Consider the following 18,055-nt stretch of genomic DNA (forward strand, 5'->3'; position numbering starts at 1 on the left):
TAAGTATAAAAAGGGTATGAACGAACGTGTGACAACGCATGTTATGGCTTAAGAACCTCCGTGATTGGTACGAGTGAAGCCCTGTTGAATTGTTTCGGATATGAGATGTACCTATAGCGACGATCGCGCCGGCCTCCGATAGGGGATGGCACGAGAAGTAAGAATGGATGATACCCTTCAGATGGTATATCGATACATGTCCTCCAAATATCTTAAAAGGCCACTAAATGCCTCTAAGTATATTATAACCATTGATGATTATACCACGTAAACGTGTTTCGTTGAGCAGGGAAGGATCGTTACCGTTCTAATGGATAAAACGACATGACGATTTATTGAAAATACAAAGCTTTAGGTAAATCAAATTTGTCTGAATATAATACCTATTACATACATTTTTTTCTTTTTTTTTTGTATTAATTCACGGCTAATTACAGTTGTAGCCGGTGGAAAAAATCAAAACACGTGTTATGTTAAGTTAAGACAACGGAGAGCGAGCTGTATTGAAATTAATGGTGAGACAGCGATCATACAACTGTTTCGTTTCTTTATTAGGTATCATCATTTTTCAAAACTGTGAATTCATCGGAGATACGTCTAAAGCAGCAATACCCAAATACGGCCCTGTCCTGCGAGAGGAAAATACTAATTTTCGTAAGATATGACTTTGACAATAATTGATGGAAGAAGACTGGCTCAAAATGTTTCAAATGTGCTAGAACATCTTGCTAATTGTAATAAAAGTCGACCATTACAGTCACGATCATTTAAAATTATATGTAAGGATCTGGACAACTACCACTCGGTTCTGCTTTTAAGAAATCTGTTGGCATCACGAGGTAAAATCCTCATCAGAATGTTTGAAATGTGGCTAGAGTTGACATATTTTCTGTACTGTAGAATTGTAGATGATCATTCCGTAATTATCCAAAAATACATAATGTTGCTGAAATATTGACAAAATTAAATAAAGTAGTATGTCTATCAGTCCACGGGGAAAACATGCGAGATACAATATGTTTATCGCGTAGCAAATTGAAAATTTTGGATATAGGCTGTTGAGAAAAATTAAACTCTTCCCCAATAATTGTTTTTTTTTTTTTTTTGAATCCGAGCTCGAACTTAAAGAAGAAATTTGCAGCGAGAAAATATTTAACCTGAGAAGCATTCTTATCTGTTATGCTAATAATAATAGTTAAGAGTTTCAAAAATGACCTCGCGATTGAAATTAAATTGGAAACGCAAGGACTAGAGTAAATGACTACCAGCCAATACAAGGTTATGAACACCCAGCAAATGAAATACAACAATTATGTTAATAATTATTATTACATATTTAACTGCCTTCGTTTGATGACCCATCAGTCAGTTGCGGATTTCGCTACTAAACTTCAGGTGCAAATCCCCATGAGGTAGTGGAGTGGACGTGTTGCGCGGCTCGATGAGTTTAGCCCTCCAGAGGCATGATTAGAGCGCGACGCCACCCACGCCAGTTGCATAGCTTTTATGCTATTTTTCCTATCGATTTTAATCGTTCGCCAATCGATTCTTCGTAAGCGGTTTACAGATTGAATGTAAAATAATAAATGTCGTCAACCTAATTTTCCAGATAACTGAAGTAGCCAAAACCAAGAATAACACAAATAGGTGGGGATATTCCACATAACAATACAGACACGTAATGAGCTATCCGCTTGGTGCATCAATCTATAGCATCTACCCCTACGGCACCTATGTTAAAACCCAATAACAATGTAGGGTATTAATCGATGATGTTTCGCCTCTGGGCAATACTACAGTGTAATTATTACTAATTAGCATTACTACTGTCGACGCAGGGGTGGAGGTAGGCTGTTAAGATCTGACATAAATAATACGCGTTAAACTTTGTTAATCATACGTATTTGTTTTTACTGAACTAAGACTACAATAATTTATAGATGGTGTTGGTTAGTTTTAGAAAATCAATTTTATTAAACTTTGTTTTGCTATACTTTGGGCGATACGACAAAATTGTGCACACTTTTTCATTCATACTTATTTATTTTCGTTGGATTAAGATGTATTGATGGTTAATTTTTTTAAAATTCATTAATCCCTGCCTAAACCAAACTATAAAAGATAAAAAATATTATTCTATCTATAAAGTATCCAAAGTTATGTATGATTTAATTGCACAATTTTAGATATTTTATATATAGACGAGTAATTTTTTAATATTATGTATTAAGGATTGGTTTTCGCAGGGTTTAATTGAATTTAAAAACTAAGCAACATCGTCTGTAAATCGTAGTCTTATTTCAATGAAAACAAACACGAATGACTGACAAAGTTTAGTGCGCACAATTTATGGCTGATGTCAACAGCCTACCTCCACTCTTCGCCACTGCAATACAGACACGTAATGATCTGTCCGCTTGGTGCATCCATCTGTACCATCTACAATTCTACAGCACCTATGTTAAAACCCAATAACAATGTAGGGTTTTAATCGATATGAGGTTCCGCCTCCTGGCAATACTAAAGAGTGTAATTAATTACAATTAGCATTACTACTGTTGGAATGATCTATATAGGGACATCTGACCCGGTAATGTCCAGATAAACTGATAAAGTAACCATTTGAGAGCCGTTGTTAAGAAACACGCACATAACAATAAATACAGAGCCGAGTCAATAATTTAGGTAGGTACTCACCTGATAATACGAGGAGAATCGGCGCTGCACGTATGGACAGGTAGGTACGACGATCAGTATGGGCGCGCGGTAATAATATCTATTGTGTCAGCATATTATTCCGGATGGGCCATAAAAGTTAATTGCTGCAGCCCGGCGAAGGAGAGGCGGTGGACGTTGATTGCGGCTCGCTCAGGTTCTTCGCGGTGCATTATTGGAAGAAGGCAGCTGATGATACGCCCTCGTCATCATCAAGGAGAACTTCAATTAGAATTGAGCACAATATATATTTAAGCCCGATCAGCCGTCGGTGCGCTATAACGTTAGAAAGTCTAATCACTCAGCTTAATATATTTCAATAGATTTTTAAATCACTGCTAAAATGTAATACAATCACTTTTTAGAATCCATACCTATATAAGTAGATACTATTAAGGCGAGATTTTGTTTACCTACTTACATATTACGTAGGTACCTGCATTTTATGAACACTTATTTCGATTTAAAACAAGGATTCGTTTCAAAGTACAAAAACGCGATGTATTTATGTCCAGATAAATTATTTATAGTTAATATCGGTTATTTTAAGAAACAACTATTTTCATGCCACTTCTTAAGTATCCTAAGTGACATTATTTGCCAATGTATTGAATTTTTAATAAATTTTAAATTAGAAAAAAAAATCCCCAAAATCAATTGTACTTTGAAACACAAAAAATGTTTTTAATATTTCGATATTAACATAACTAAATCGAATTAAGTATAGATTCGTAATTTCTAAACTTCGCTTTCCTGCACATTTTATAGTTGGCGTTTAGGATAGTTTTGAATTGAATAGACGAAATTTGAAATTTACTTATTGGAGATGATTCATAAATTTTTGATGTGTAAAAAAACAGGTCAAAATGAATGACAGCCAAATAGACTGCCGTAGATTCGTATATGCACCTGTAGCGACTTAACGTGCATGAAGGCATAAGGCGATGACAGGTTTGGAGGCACCCTTGTAAAAAACCTTCACGATAAACCGCCATTGGGTGTTAAAAATGTAAGAATAGTTACATTGCCATGCCATATTTTCACTGGTGACCGCCTCACCTGCTTTATGAATAACTACCACTGATTACAACTGTTTAATAGGTAATTGAAGATTCGAATTTATATCCTATAAAAACTTCAAGCGAAGATAAACAAAGAACAATATTTCCTTTATGCAAGTAATTACAACAATTATTATTTCATTCCCACAACATAGTTGCAAGAAACTCAATTAACACAATCATCAGAATTGGGTTTGAATTTTTTATTGATAATATTCAATTAATCCAGTTCGTTTGATAGCTCGAGTTAAGGACTTTATAATTATTTACATAGACCCGACGGAAAATGAAGGTGCGGAAGATTTTTTTAAAATATGAAAACTTGAACGTAAATCGAGATAATAATTGAATGCTATCCGGATGTACTTATGCAATTTGAAAGATGCGCGCTGTCATCCCACAGAATAGTAAAGTTTGGTTTTGACAAGTGGGAATGGTCAAGGCTTACACGTGAAATGATATCGCGGACGTTAACCGAGAACAAAAACACGCACGCTTCACCGGCGGCTGTGCTCGATCGACTGAGCGTCGAATTGGTTTTGAATTCGCTTGGCGCGAGTGGAGCGTCAACCGGTGCCAGTGCTGCTTAGCGACTTCTGAAAGACGATACGCGATATACGACGGAGATGATCCTCGCACATAATAATGACAAACAATATAATTAATATACCATACATACCCATAATAATTATTATAGCAAACCCAAAACTTAATACCTAGCTATATTCTATGACCTATGTAAACCTCTTAAATGAAATTCCTATACTCATACAAATTGTTCTTAAGATTTTGAAACTCGATATATGAAGCGCCTAGTTTCAAAAGCCCCTAAAACGATTTTAGGTAGTTTTGAGAAAAAACTCATCTATTAAATCTGTAAACTTTATGTATTTTTTTTTAATTCGTACATTCTAAAGAGTATTTTGGCTTATCCATTGTAGGGGTATTTGAAAAGCACACCCAGCGGATTTCGAAATATACCCTAATTTTGAATCATACGTATAGACGGTTTTCGGGGATTTTTAAAGTTCAATCTTTCTTTGGTCATCATAATAAATAGGTAACAGAAATATCCATCAAAATACACATTTAACTCAAAATTTTTCAAAAACCGTTTTAGGGGGATTTGAAACTAGGCGCTTCACATAAATAGTTAAGTACTTAATTTACATACTTTAAAAATGGCAACGACTGGTTTCATCTGCTAAAAATTTTGGATGTTATTTATACAAAAAGGTTTTTTTTTTAAACGTACCAAATATTAATGTGGGCGTGTCTTTTTACGCACTCTATGTATATAGTTTTGCCGATCGACGAAGAACTAGGTACCGAGAAGAGCGGAAGGAGCCAGGAAAGGCCGTCGTCTAGCAATGTCACGTCTTGCAGCCAGTATTATTATCTTATTGACAGTTCTGTGTAGGTATATTAATATTACTAATAACCATTTGGCAATCGAGATGTATCGTCTCTAGGTCTCGTAGGTACTAGGATGTCGGTAGCACTTTCCTACCGCCTCGGTGAGAAAAAGGTTGCCGACCAACGCGACAATACGTAAATTTAGATGAAATCATAAACTAAAAAAAAATACCGCTATCTTTTCAGTTAAGGTAATAAATTAATTTATGATTATTGAATACTTGTGGTATTTCATGGCTAAACGCAAGGCGCAAATGTGATTGATGAAAGTCATCAAAAATAAATTATGCAGTGTAACGTTACTCATTTAAATATATTTACGATAAATATAATATACTGCAGCCATTATTCTGATCGGGGTGATATATTTTATAAATTCATTTCGAGTCACCTAAGAAGTATACTATTTTCAAATGAAATTGAAAATTAAAAACTTTATTTAGGCAGGTACAGAATTTGTGTTATTTGTGTTTGTTTGTGATATTGTAATATCTATATAAGTAATAATTTGGATTATAAGGGATCGTACATAATATATTGCCATCACGCCCTAAAGGGGGGAATCGCTCTGATATACTGTGGGGGGTTGTAGAAAAACTGACGTCACAAAACCAACAAAATATAAACTCCTTTTTTTCTAAGAATGAAATATTCCGTGAGGAAATTATACTGATATCGATCATTTTTAACGAATTTGTAGGGAGTGGGGAGTGCAGGTGTAACGATGGGGTGAATGGGAGTCAAAAATATTGAAAATCATGTGACGACATTTGGATGGACAGCTCGCACAAGTCAATAACGGCATTTTTTCAGGAGACGATTTTCATCTTCATATATTGTCATCACATAAATTTCATTGAATTATTTAATCACGGTATTTTATTAAATATTTTTTGAATAATAGTAATTGTAATATATTATGCATTTAATTATAAAGATGACGAAATTTCTGTCCATATCTAGTCCATTCTCTATGTATATGTCTATAAATATGTGAAATCACTCAACTGAAGATGGCCCATTGCGTTAAATTACTATTATAACATAACCATCAAGATTAGAGTTGTTGTGTAATATTATAATATATTACATATCTGTTAATAATACTTGTACAGTTGTAGGTACTCTTTCCCATTTGAAGAAAATTACTAAAACTGAAACCCGTTTTTATGCTCTTAGACATAGCTTGATAGGCGAGTTTATGGATTAAATTGTTTTTTTACTTAATAGGACACCACTATGATGGTGGATTTACAATGTTTATAAATTGTACACTTCTCAGTTCAAACTTGTATTATTTACCAAAAACTTCACATCACTATGGTCTATGATGATTAAAATTTAATTTACATTAAAATAATTAGTATCTCTAGGTATCTGATATTTTAATAAATAGTGTTCACCGTGTAGTTGTTAATAGGTTGGTATAACTAGTTTTTATCGTCCTGTCATTAGTTTTCCACTTAAATTTTCATTAGATAGGTAGATACAAATATATATTTCAAAATAGGTACTAACCCATTATTTATATGAGATCTACATAAGAATATTAAGAGTATTAATTTACTTTAAACAGAACAGTTTTTCGATATTCCTTGTAGGTATAGAGTTTATAACTTTACAGGGCACAGAATAGATGCGATTATAATGATAGGCATTGTCAGTGCAGTGCTAATCTATGAAATAGGGTAAATTTATTCAATTACGATGTTGATAAATCTTTAATAGAAATAAGAATGAGGAGAAATACCTAGTATCAATTCCGATAATTGAATAAAAATATATTTTAAAAAAAAAAACAGATCGCTGGGAAATCATTTGTGGATTCTTTAAAGTGAAGCTTGTGCTCACTACACATTTACTCCGTGAAATGAAAGAGCCCTGAATACTTTTAAAAAAAATCTTTCAAGACATTTTAAGGACAAGTTACAATGCTGTGCTCTATGGTAAAACATAGACTTGAAGTACTTGGAAGCATTAAGTAGAAAAGTTACAAAACAATTTGTTACGATTAATACGTCGCATGTTTTTTCTCATTACCGCTACGGCGTTCTAATAAGAATACATTGTTTTTCTCATTAAAACTAAGTCGCTGATTTCGGTTTCATTAATAAGACACTTGATTCTGCATTACAATCGTATTAAATATATTATGTAGGTACAAGTATGTTCACTTACCTTAGATTTCAATGAAACATGCAACTTCACTTTTCGGCAGTCCCACTGCTACCTCGAGTTAATCTGGAAAAAAATATTTTACATTAGGTAGGTAGAATAAAGAAAAAAATATACATATAGGTACCTACTTACATATTTTGGAACATTTTTTTCGATATTTGTATCGAGCGGGATTCCCTCATCCATCGGACTCCGACAAAATATGCATAATAATGCCACATTCTTAAATCGTATGTAGGTATTATTGATTGAATAACAATAGTTCAAGTAGGTACCTACGAAAAAATACAAGAGTATATCCAATAGTAATGATAACTACATTCCCGAAAACAGTTTTCGTCGATAGCTATTTCAATTTTGAAACCATCAAGAGTACCATCAAATACTATAAACCTAATAATCCGAACTGATTTCATCCGCTTTTAGAAAGACATTATCAATGGTACAAATATTATATTTCAACAGTTATTTATTTATCATTTGAATGGTATAATTATTACTTAATACAGCATGGAAATAATTATATTATGCACCTACTAAACATTTTTTTAATGTGGCGAGACAGGTAGGCTTCCACGTTGTCAACACTAGAACATAGCAACACCAAACGAACCGACGATGTTCGATGCCGGAACTAGAGATGGGTTTCGGGAATTCTCGAGAAAATTTCGAGATTTTCCATCCCGAATCTCGAGAATTGCAATTTTTAACATTTCGGGAAATCCCGGATCTCGAGAATCTTTTTTGGGATTCGGAATTGCTTTATTATCAAATATTAATTGAAAAAACGATTTTCTATATGAAAAAAGTGGACAGGAAACACAAAACGTTCAAAGACTGATCGGGGCATTTAACACAATTAAACCAACGTCGACTCAAAATGAGCGCATTTTTTGCAACATCAGGGAATTTTGTGTCTCAAAAGCGTACGCGATTGTTTTTGTTTTTCTACTTCTATTTTGTTTGTCTTCTTACATAAATAAAAAAAACATATTTTTTTGGAATTTGTCTGTTTTTACACTGATTTTAGGATTTTTACAGGTTTTTTTTAAAATTTCTCGATATCTCGAAAATTCTTGAGAATTCTTTTCTGGAAATCCCGAATCTCGAGAATTAAAATTTGCATCATCTCGGAAAATACCCAACTATAGCCGGAACTACATACTCTCTTTGCTGTGTTTGAAGTTTTCCGTCATTATTTCTCCGCGTTTTACAAATCTTTGCAGATGCATTTAATTCGTATAGGGATTTAACTTCAGTCTCCATAGTAAATGGTGTATGAAAAAATGTACCTAGTTAAATTGTATTATCACTTGCCATTACTTTCCTTCTCCATCTCGCTTCAAATTATCTTTTTAACGACGGAACTTGAGAATATGGATTTTCTCGATTGCGAGTAAACATATCATTATGTCTCGCACACCAATGGACGCCACATATTAGTATGATACATAATTTTCTACTGTATATTATTAGACATAATAGGTATGTTTAAAATCGCATCTTGCGCACCTCATATACTTTACTTGCCGAGTAATATTATTTATTACAATGTGTGGTGTCGAATAATGTCTTATAAAAGGGGGGATTTTCTTACCTTGACTTTGATGGAATAGTTTCGCAATGTAGACATCAGTAAAGTTCATTTCAGCGATAATACCTAATACCTATTTTATTCGATAGATAAATAAATAATTGAACATACATCATTTGAAAAGTTTAAGTTTTGTTTAGCATGTTTTCAAATTATGTAAGTTCAATGCAAGGATAGAATGTTATATTCTCAAATCATGTGAATTATTCGTTGAATAAAATATGTAGGTAGGAGCCTATTTGAATAAAATATGTAGGCTCCTACCTAAGTAGTTTATTATAATTATAATATCGATATTGCGCTTCATCTAATTTAAGCTAACTTTACAACAAATAATTTTTCTTAAAATTCAGTTTTCTATCTAAGTAAACGGTATTTGATAAAAAAGTACTTTAAAAAACTTCACTTTTGTAAATACCCAACATGCATCGTTGAAATTCTGAAAAAACAAATCTGATGACACCGTCGACAGATTAAAAATGCCCTCCGAATTTGATTGTTGTATGCCTTATTTATGACGACAGCGAGTAAAATTATATGCGATTGAAAAATCTAAACAATATAAATAAATATAATATAAGTATAGATATATTATTATTATTATATATCCCCCAAATGAAGTTTTCTACTTACGACAGCAATTGATATTATTTGTTATTTTATTAGTTATTTATTAGTTAGTGTTATTTTATTACTTATTAGTTATTGTTATTTAATTACCATGCGTGGTGACGAATTATGTCTGATGATAATGGGATTTTCTTGCCAAGGACAGTTTTCGTTGGTGTTTGAAAAAAAAATAAGTTCGGCGCATGTGCAGCGTAGGTCCTCCGCGAATAAGTTGTGAGAAATTTGATTGTGGGTCAGGCGAGCAACCTGCTACCGGAACAAAAACACATCGCATTTAAAACAAACACTTTTTTCACAGCGGTTGCCGATTACAATCTCCATACGGATAAATAATAATATATTACATCTCCACAATATTTTAAGAATGGACACTTGGGAACCGCAAATACCTCAATGTTGGAAAATATGCGTTTAATTAAATATGGTTAACTTTCTTCAATACATAAGTACCTCATAATTTTATTATTTGTTTGTTTTAATTCAATTCGACCTAATTTTTTAAAACATATTATTGTACCTGATAGTGATAACTACAAATTACTTTTAGATTTTGAAAACGAAACCACAGAGGGCGTCCTCCGGCAGAATAATGGTTACTTCAACATCTCTTCTTCTTTTTATGCCATATCCGTTATCGGACGTCGGTGATGAGTTCGGCCATTTTCTCTCCGTCCGTCGCTTCTCTTAATAAGCTAAATAGGGATGGAGTGCTGAGGTCAACCCAATCACTGAGGTTCTTGAGCCTTGATGATTAGTTATTTACCTAGGTACGCGATCTATTAAAATTCAATGCCAAAACCTACCTATAGTACTGTCAACATAAAATAATTAGGTAAGTACTTATTTCGTCAGCAAAATCTTTTTGGAGAATTTACTCATTTCACACGTGAAGGGAATATCAATTGTTTGACAATTTCACTTGGATATATTCACATTCACGATAAATACATTTTTTTGAGAGAACACAGCCGAAATATAAATTATTTACAATCGATTTAATAATGAACAGGTATATTAAAGCAAACATGATTTTGAAATAATATTATCTAGTTATTTATTCTAACAGTGTGTAAATAATGCACTACTATCACCTCTATCAATCGCATATTATTGATGAGTGATAACCATTCGTTTTAAATCTACATTTCGATAATATAAAATGTCTATATTATCTGCTTTTCAAATTATATAATAATATTAAACTATCAATATAACCGGTGATAAAGGTATGTGGTACCTACCCTATCGTACTATAGTACCTACTAGGTACGATAGGTTTTAATTTACTCCGCTAACCTATAGATAGTTCTGGTATAAGTAACTTATTATGTAGGTACACCATTTATGCTAGTTAATTAATTAGCTCCTTTGCTTATTATGTCGAAAACTCACGTGTATTTTATTGTGATACAGTTTAAATTGGTCGCAAGCATGACACGCCAGCGGAAACTTTGCAGAGTCACTACCATTTGCCAGATAATAAGTTCGCAATAAGCAATTAAATTGAAACAATTGTGAGAAGTAAGTAGTCTGTACATTTATGTCTGTATCAAATTATTTGCCAGATTTCAATTTAACTACTTACTGGAAAACCTATTATAGCTGGAAGACCAATAGGTTCGATGAAACAGTGAAATAATTAATTACCTGGACAAAGAATTACGACGCCATTAATTTACTACATACTACTAGGTACTATACATTTTAATACTAACTGTAATAAAGCTCTTTTAAAACTATGTTCATTTAAACTTTTATTATTCTTTTCTACCTACTGTAATTTTATGACTTACAGTAAAGTTTACCTTCTACTAAGCAAAGAACCACAAAGCGAGATTACAATTTAAAGAGTTCATAATATTTAAAATATAATGCTTAACAATCAAATTCTGTATGGTCGGTAACCAATGACATTGTCGGTAACCCACTATTGGGTTGGCAAACATTTTAACGTACGCGTGCCAACATTTTTTTTTTTTGACTGTCTGACGTGCCGACCAGTTTTCATGGGGAAAAGGTAAAAAATAGTTTTTACGATTTCTATTTAAAAAGTATAAAAACTACAATTGAGTTCTTAAGATTGTGTCTATCATCGTGTTTCTAGCCGAAGGCATATCTTTTGTTCCTTGAATATTTTTTTCCTTGTTTTCAAAGTTTTCAAAGAGATTGTGAGACCATTTTAATTACACTTTTTTAATGTATTCTCTATCACCGAACTGTTTGTGTCAATTTTTAGCGATTATGTTTGAGTAACTGCCGATAAATTTCATTGGGTTTTTAATGGGATATGTTTATATTTTAATTGTCCGATCAATAAATTCCTCAAGCCTAAGGACCGACCAATGCAATTATAATATATTTACATTAAATGTAATGATTTTTCTTGAATACTATTTTCCCCCTATTTTTTATACAATGCGATCTGTCATCTATGCACGAGTTTGGTCGTTTCCGTTTACGCATCGATTGGTAAAAATAATACTGTAAACCGAAGAAAATATGTATGGCCATGGATTATTTCTTAATATTATATTTAATTTCTTATTTGTAAAACTTTTTGTCAAAAAATATTCTTTTGAATTATCAAGTAGGTATGGGTATTTTTCTCTCTTCAAAATAAGCATTCGCGTGCCATAGGTTCACCATCATTGCACAATATATTTTTTTTCACACACATTCTATCGTTAACGAGAAACATGTCAGCGGTAGATTGTAAGATACATTAAAAGAAAATAACGGAAATGGCGCTTCGGAATAATATGGACTGTATCTCCTAGCGCCAAAAAATGGAGAGCTTTACATTCTAAATTATAATATAATTTAATATACCGTGCAGTGTATAATTTTATTACTGTTGTGAAATCTAGGGGTCGGCTTGACAATTTTAAAGGTGGTGGCCACTTTACATAAATTCAATCATTCGTACGGACAATCGTTTGCTTAGGTTATGCAAAGTCACAAAAAATATGAATTTAAAAGAAAATGAACATGTTATATCAAATTAAATCCCATGGTGACATATTATTGATAATACTCGGACGGGTTTGGGTCGAAATCCCGAAGGCCGAAATCTCGAATGCTGAAATCCCGAATGGCCGAAATCCCGAAAGCCGAAATCCCGAAGACCGAAATCCCGAATACCGAAATCCCGAACGCTGACATCCCGAATGGCCGGAATCCCGAAAAATAAAAAAATACGAACAGTAATAATTGCGTAATCTTAACACTTACCTTGAATTGCGCAAATTTGACAAAACAAAAAGAGACAAAAAACCATTTTTTTCGGAAAAGTGGGTTTTCGTCTCTCTTGTAAAATTTGCGCAATTCAAGATAAGTGTCAAGATTGCGCAATTATTATTGTATTTTTTATTTTTCGGGATTTCGGCCTTCGGGATTCCGGCCATTTGGGATTCCGGCCATTCGAGATTTCAGCATTCAGGATTTCGGCATTCGGGATTTCGGCCTTCGGGATTTCGTCCGGCACCCTACTCGCACATGGTTAATTCCATGGCCCCCACAAGGGGGGGGGGGGGGGTGACAGGGCTCCAGTCTGGTGGCCCGGGCTCTGGGGGGCCTGCGTGGTGCGTCTACCTTATAAGTGAGATAAACACACATCACAAATTTTCTCTTTATGGTAAAAAAGACTCTTCAAGAGTATTAAAATTTTAAAATATGTGGTTGTGTGATAGGTATAATTTTAAATTATTATGGGTATTCAAGGATACAAAAAATCGCTAAAAATACACTAAATACCCTTGATTTTACCAGAAACACCATTTGGAAAACGCTTCTGAAGAGCATCACAGCGCCCTTAACCCGCTGCGATAGGTAGGGAGGGCTGCCAAAAATCCTGTCCTGGGGGCCCACTTTAGGATGTGGGGGCCATGCTTAGTTCATTCGATAAAATGGTAATTCCGAAGAAACGATACCGGCTCTCCTTACAGTGCCAACCACTATACAGTTTACGAAATGAAAATGTTGCCATTGGCCACTGCATTGCTTGCCATTGAATACCGAATGGATGTAAAAGTGTCGGCGATAGACACTCAGTTCTTATGGGAAGCACCGGGATATCATAATAATTACACGTTCGCGGCATCGCGAAGCCAGCACAGCCTATCTGGAGAATTCATACGGCGCTGACAGACAATATCTAATATCGAAGCCACGGCTCGAGTCTTCAAGACGAGGCAGCCTCTATCTAGGTATAAGTTAAACATAACTGAATCATAGTAACATTTTAAATTGAAATATAAAAACTAAACGGCCAAAAAATATTCTGTGTGCACATTTTTTGATAGGTACTTATGTGAAATAAATATGAATTATTAAAATGTCATAAGCATCATCAATATGATTTTTTGACATAGAGGTAGAAAGTCGTGGATAGGTATGGAGCTATATTTTTATAATGCGATATCTTTGGCTGTATTTCTTTTAAAATACGTGATAGTACTTTCTTTTATTTTGTTAACTGTCAATTCATGGTGGAACTGCATTGTATTGTTGTTTAATTTAATAACACGCATTTTTTTAAAGTACTTATTCCACTTTTAATCAATAAATTTGGACCGGTTTCGTCCGCCTCAGAGGGTTGAAAAGGGTTGAGTTGAAAATGTCTCTTTGAGGCGGACGAAACCGGTCCTAATTTATTGATTAAAAGTGGAATAAGTACTACAAAAGTTGCGTTTTATTAAATTAAACCACAATACGTGATAATACATAAAAATAAAAATATTCTAAATATTCATATTATCGAAGTAAAAATTTGTGAAACAATAAAAAAGTGGTATTTACGCGAGAAATGCGCACGTCTTTTAATTTTGCTTAGCTTCATTTTTGCTATGAACGATAGTCATTCTCCCTAAATGACCGAATCGGGACGGAAACTTGTTCTCGGGATGAAAACCTAAAACCGATTACAATGAGGGATTTAAAAAAATCATAAATGCGCTGTAACTTCGCCAAGAAAATATAGTTATGTAACGTAAATATACAGAGAAACTCCGATTTAACATGTTTTAATATAACTGTGTAAAAAACAACGTAAATACATAGTGGGAAAATGTAAATGGGGGGTATTTAACAAAAATATTTTTTTTTTATTAAGAAATCATTCAAATTGTGGTGGCAAGAGGGCAAGAGGTAGGTGACTCATACACAGATTGAAAAATAATATGCGTACTTGCCAGACCCAGGATTCAAATCTGGGACCGACGTGGGTGTAAAATTATTTAACGAATCTAAACAAAAAATGTAAATAAAACTTAAAATTAATGAAAAATTCGGCCGTAATATTTGAGCCAAACCGGAGAATGACAAAAAATACCGTGTGCCCATTGCCTAAAGTAAAAAATATAAAACATCACCCATCAACTGGTTTGTAAAAATATAGCCTTTCACACAACAGTCGTGTTTATAAAAAAGTAATGCACATAATGCGTCACTACTTGCACGGCAACCATATTTATAAAAAGAAATGCGGTTATGCGTCTGCAACTTAAAATTTTAAAGGTTTCCGTGAGTTTATGATGTACATACTCGTACATGTGTAATTAGATGTTCTAAAATAAATTGAATTTTTAATTTTAATTAAATATTGAATATGTAGGTATATCAGACATAAAATGCGGGTGATAAAAAGGGAGAACGGGGATTAAAAGTACCTAGGTACTAAAATATAACGGGACTACAGAAACTACACGGAAATAGAGGGAAATTGTGAATTCCGAGCATGTAAAATCGAGGTTTCTATTGTACGCAAAATATAGTGAATACTATTATAAAATGATAGGTGGCTACCTACCTTGATAACATTGATGGGAATTTGATTTTGAAGGTTCTATGAAATAGATTATATTGTATCATTGAATCATCCGAAGATATTCGAAACGTTGATGCAGTTTCTGGATTTTCGTAGACTCTTTTCGTTAGGGCACCAGTCGAAGACCAATTAATTACTACAGGTCCGCGATTTGAATGTAGGCAACGCTGCGGCGTTTTATAAATAGTACGTCTTTGTTTTCAATGGTATTATACGAGGTGAATGAAAATGTTGACTTTTTCTGAGAACACTATTCTTATTCGGAATAAAATTGTGCTATCGATGTCGCATCTATATCATTTACAAAACTGACAGATAAAAATAATATCTATTATTAATTGTCCACCATTCAAAGCATTACGAATAAAAAGCGTTTGTATAAAATGCATTTATCGAAATACCTACACAGGATGACTGGCGTTATTTATATTCAACTTTTTAACCTGGTTAAAAAATACACGTGTCCGAAAGCAATATCTATGTTAAGTATAGTGAATACCGACAAAACCCTTTCTTTAAGCACTAAGATGCATGGTTGCTACATCAGTCCCGTGCAGCATCGCTTCGGGACAAGGAAGTCTTGCACTAAAATCTTTTCATTCTGACACGTTTGTAGCGTCATGGAAGGCGGCCGTGCACAGACCGGTGTACCGTTTAAAAAAAAGATTTTTTTCGGTTAGGTACATGTTCAAACACGCACGTTAACGTGATCTTACTCCCTACTTCAGTTTTAGTATGTCAATTTAGGGTACGGCCGTATGTTGTAGCTTAACCACTGGGGAATGCCAAAGGAAATGGCGTATTTCAAAAAAACACTACCTTATTCTTAGGTCAATAATTATTATAAAGCAATCATTATTCGTAGGATATTTATCACACTTGAATGGTCAAAGACATAGCTTATAATTAGTATCTTTAGAATTATCTTCAAATGTGTAAGTCTTGCCCATTTTATGAATAATAAAATGCCTAATTCTTGTCAAATTTTGGATCACAGAGATTATCAATAAAATTTTTATCGTAAATATTTCACTATAATAATGTCGACATAAATTATACGAATGGTTTTATAAATGCGTTTAAAAATTAATAAATGTAAAAATCTTAACACCACTGCACATGCATGTACTGAAATATGACTATTTTCTAAAACATTAGAGCGAGAGGTTTAAAAGAATTACTATGTTATGTAATAAAAATACTTTATGCAGTCATCAAATGTTTAAAATAAATATAAAGGATAATAAGGCTTCAAAATTATATAAATAGATTTTCTACAACGTTTAAGGAAAATACAATAAGAGCTCCATTTTGATCTACGCTGAGTATGTCCCCCCTTAATCGGGGACAGAAGTGAGGGTCTTTATTTTTCTTCAATCTAGGACCCGCTGTTGGAGTTTCGCGATACTCTTTCGATCATTAGTTTTCACAAATACAAAAGATTATTTCACATGGCAAAATTTAGTTTTACTGTTGTATGCGTGCGTCATGTGTTTCGTCGGGAATATCCGATGATATTATGTTGATTCCCACATAAACATCGCCAATGAAAAGCAATTTCAGTTCGACGTTAAGCACCATTTTTGTTTTTTTTTAAATGCCATGTTTCCTTGCAGAGTTAATATGAATAATAGTAAGGTATCTTGTTGTTATTTTTTGCTATCACTATCATACAATTAGGCTACATTTCTATAAAACAAGGTTTTCTTCAACTCCTTTGGTTTATATATACCTATATATCGATGAAATATTATTAAAAGGCTGAAAATAAAATACACAAGAGAATATTGAGAAAGCTCTTGGATTAGACAGGCTGCATGGCGGGCAAACCTTCAATGTATTATTATTAAACACATTTCCGGCCTCAGTGGCCGGAGGGCACGCATCGTAAAGTACAGAAATACGAGAACATCGTAAATAATATTCAATAAGTCAAATTATAATTGCTTATTATTAATAGCAGAAATAGATAAAGTAAATCACCATTTTACTCCGAGATTATGGAGGTAGAGACTCGTATGTACCGTAACAGGCTTTTTACGGGGTTGCAATCCATTCGCTAAGTTAAAGTGCGCACAGTGAAGAATGGTTTAAAATAAGAGATGCATTTCAAAAAAGTATCCGTAATATAACAACTCATATTTTATTCAAGGGGGAGGATTATGTAGGTGTATATTATTTTTAATAATATACGGTATACACTTCTCTACGGACTTCGGTAGGTATTTACAAAGTGTTACGTCATAATGTAGGTATGTAGTGAACATTCTAAACTAAAAATTCAAGATGCTCACACCATGAAATTAAAAAATCAAAGAAAATAAGTACTTATGTAACAGTGTTAACAATATTTAATTAAACAAAAAGCTGCGCAATAAGAAGAGTAAACACAAAAAATATGAAAAAGTACACCGAGTAGGTAGCTAAGCTAAGTAAGCTCTGGTTATTATACTTATAACACCTAAGCTCACCATACGTCATAATATTATGTACCTACCTACAGTAATATATTGGAAACTCCACTCCAGATATAATATTTATTCTAGTATCGTATCGGTGTTGTCCACTTCAATATGACATTTTCGACTGATACAGTTAAATACATACCTACATAGGTACTTAAAACAACTGATACCT

At 33.3% G+C, this 18,055-nt stretch overlaps 1 protein-coding gene across 7 annotated transcripts in view; it reads right to left on the reverse strand.

The window, feature by feature from the left end:
* Ntan1 (N-terminal amidohydrolase 1) overlaps positions 1-18,055 on the reverse strand; it is a 272,492-nt gene that overhangs the window by 121,277 nt on the left and 133,160 nt on the right. For 2 of the 7 annotated variants that reach the window (XM_085959719.1, XM_085959721.1), the window contains exon 3: positions 7,371-7,433. The gene's annotated coding sequence lies outside the window, so the exon portion shown is untranslated. Of the gene's footprint in view, positions 1-2,697; positions 3,054-4,142; positions 4,301-7,370; positions 7,434-18,055 lie in introns of those variants that run through there. The other 5 variants (XM_085959720.1, XM_085959723.1, XM_085959722.1 and 2 more) reach the window with 5 other exon arrangements.

Source organism: Rhyacophila brunnea, unplaced genomic scaffold (assembly GCF_057557595.1).
Source record: "Rhyacophila brunnea isolate RB1 unplaced genomic scaffold, BYU_Rbru_1.0 scaffold_9, whole genome shotgun sequence".
NCBI classification, from domain to species: domain Eukaryota; kingdom Metazoa; phylum Arthropoda; class Insecta; order Trichoptera; family Rhyacophilidae; genus Rhyacophila; species Rhyacophila brunnea.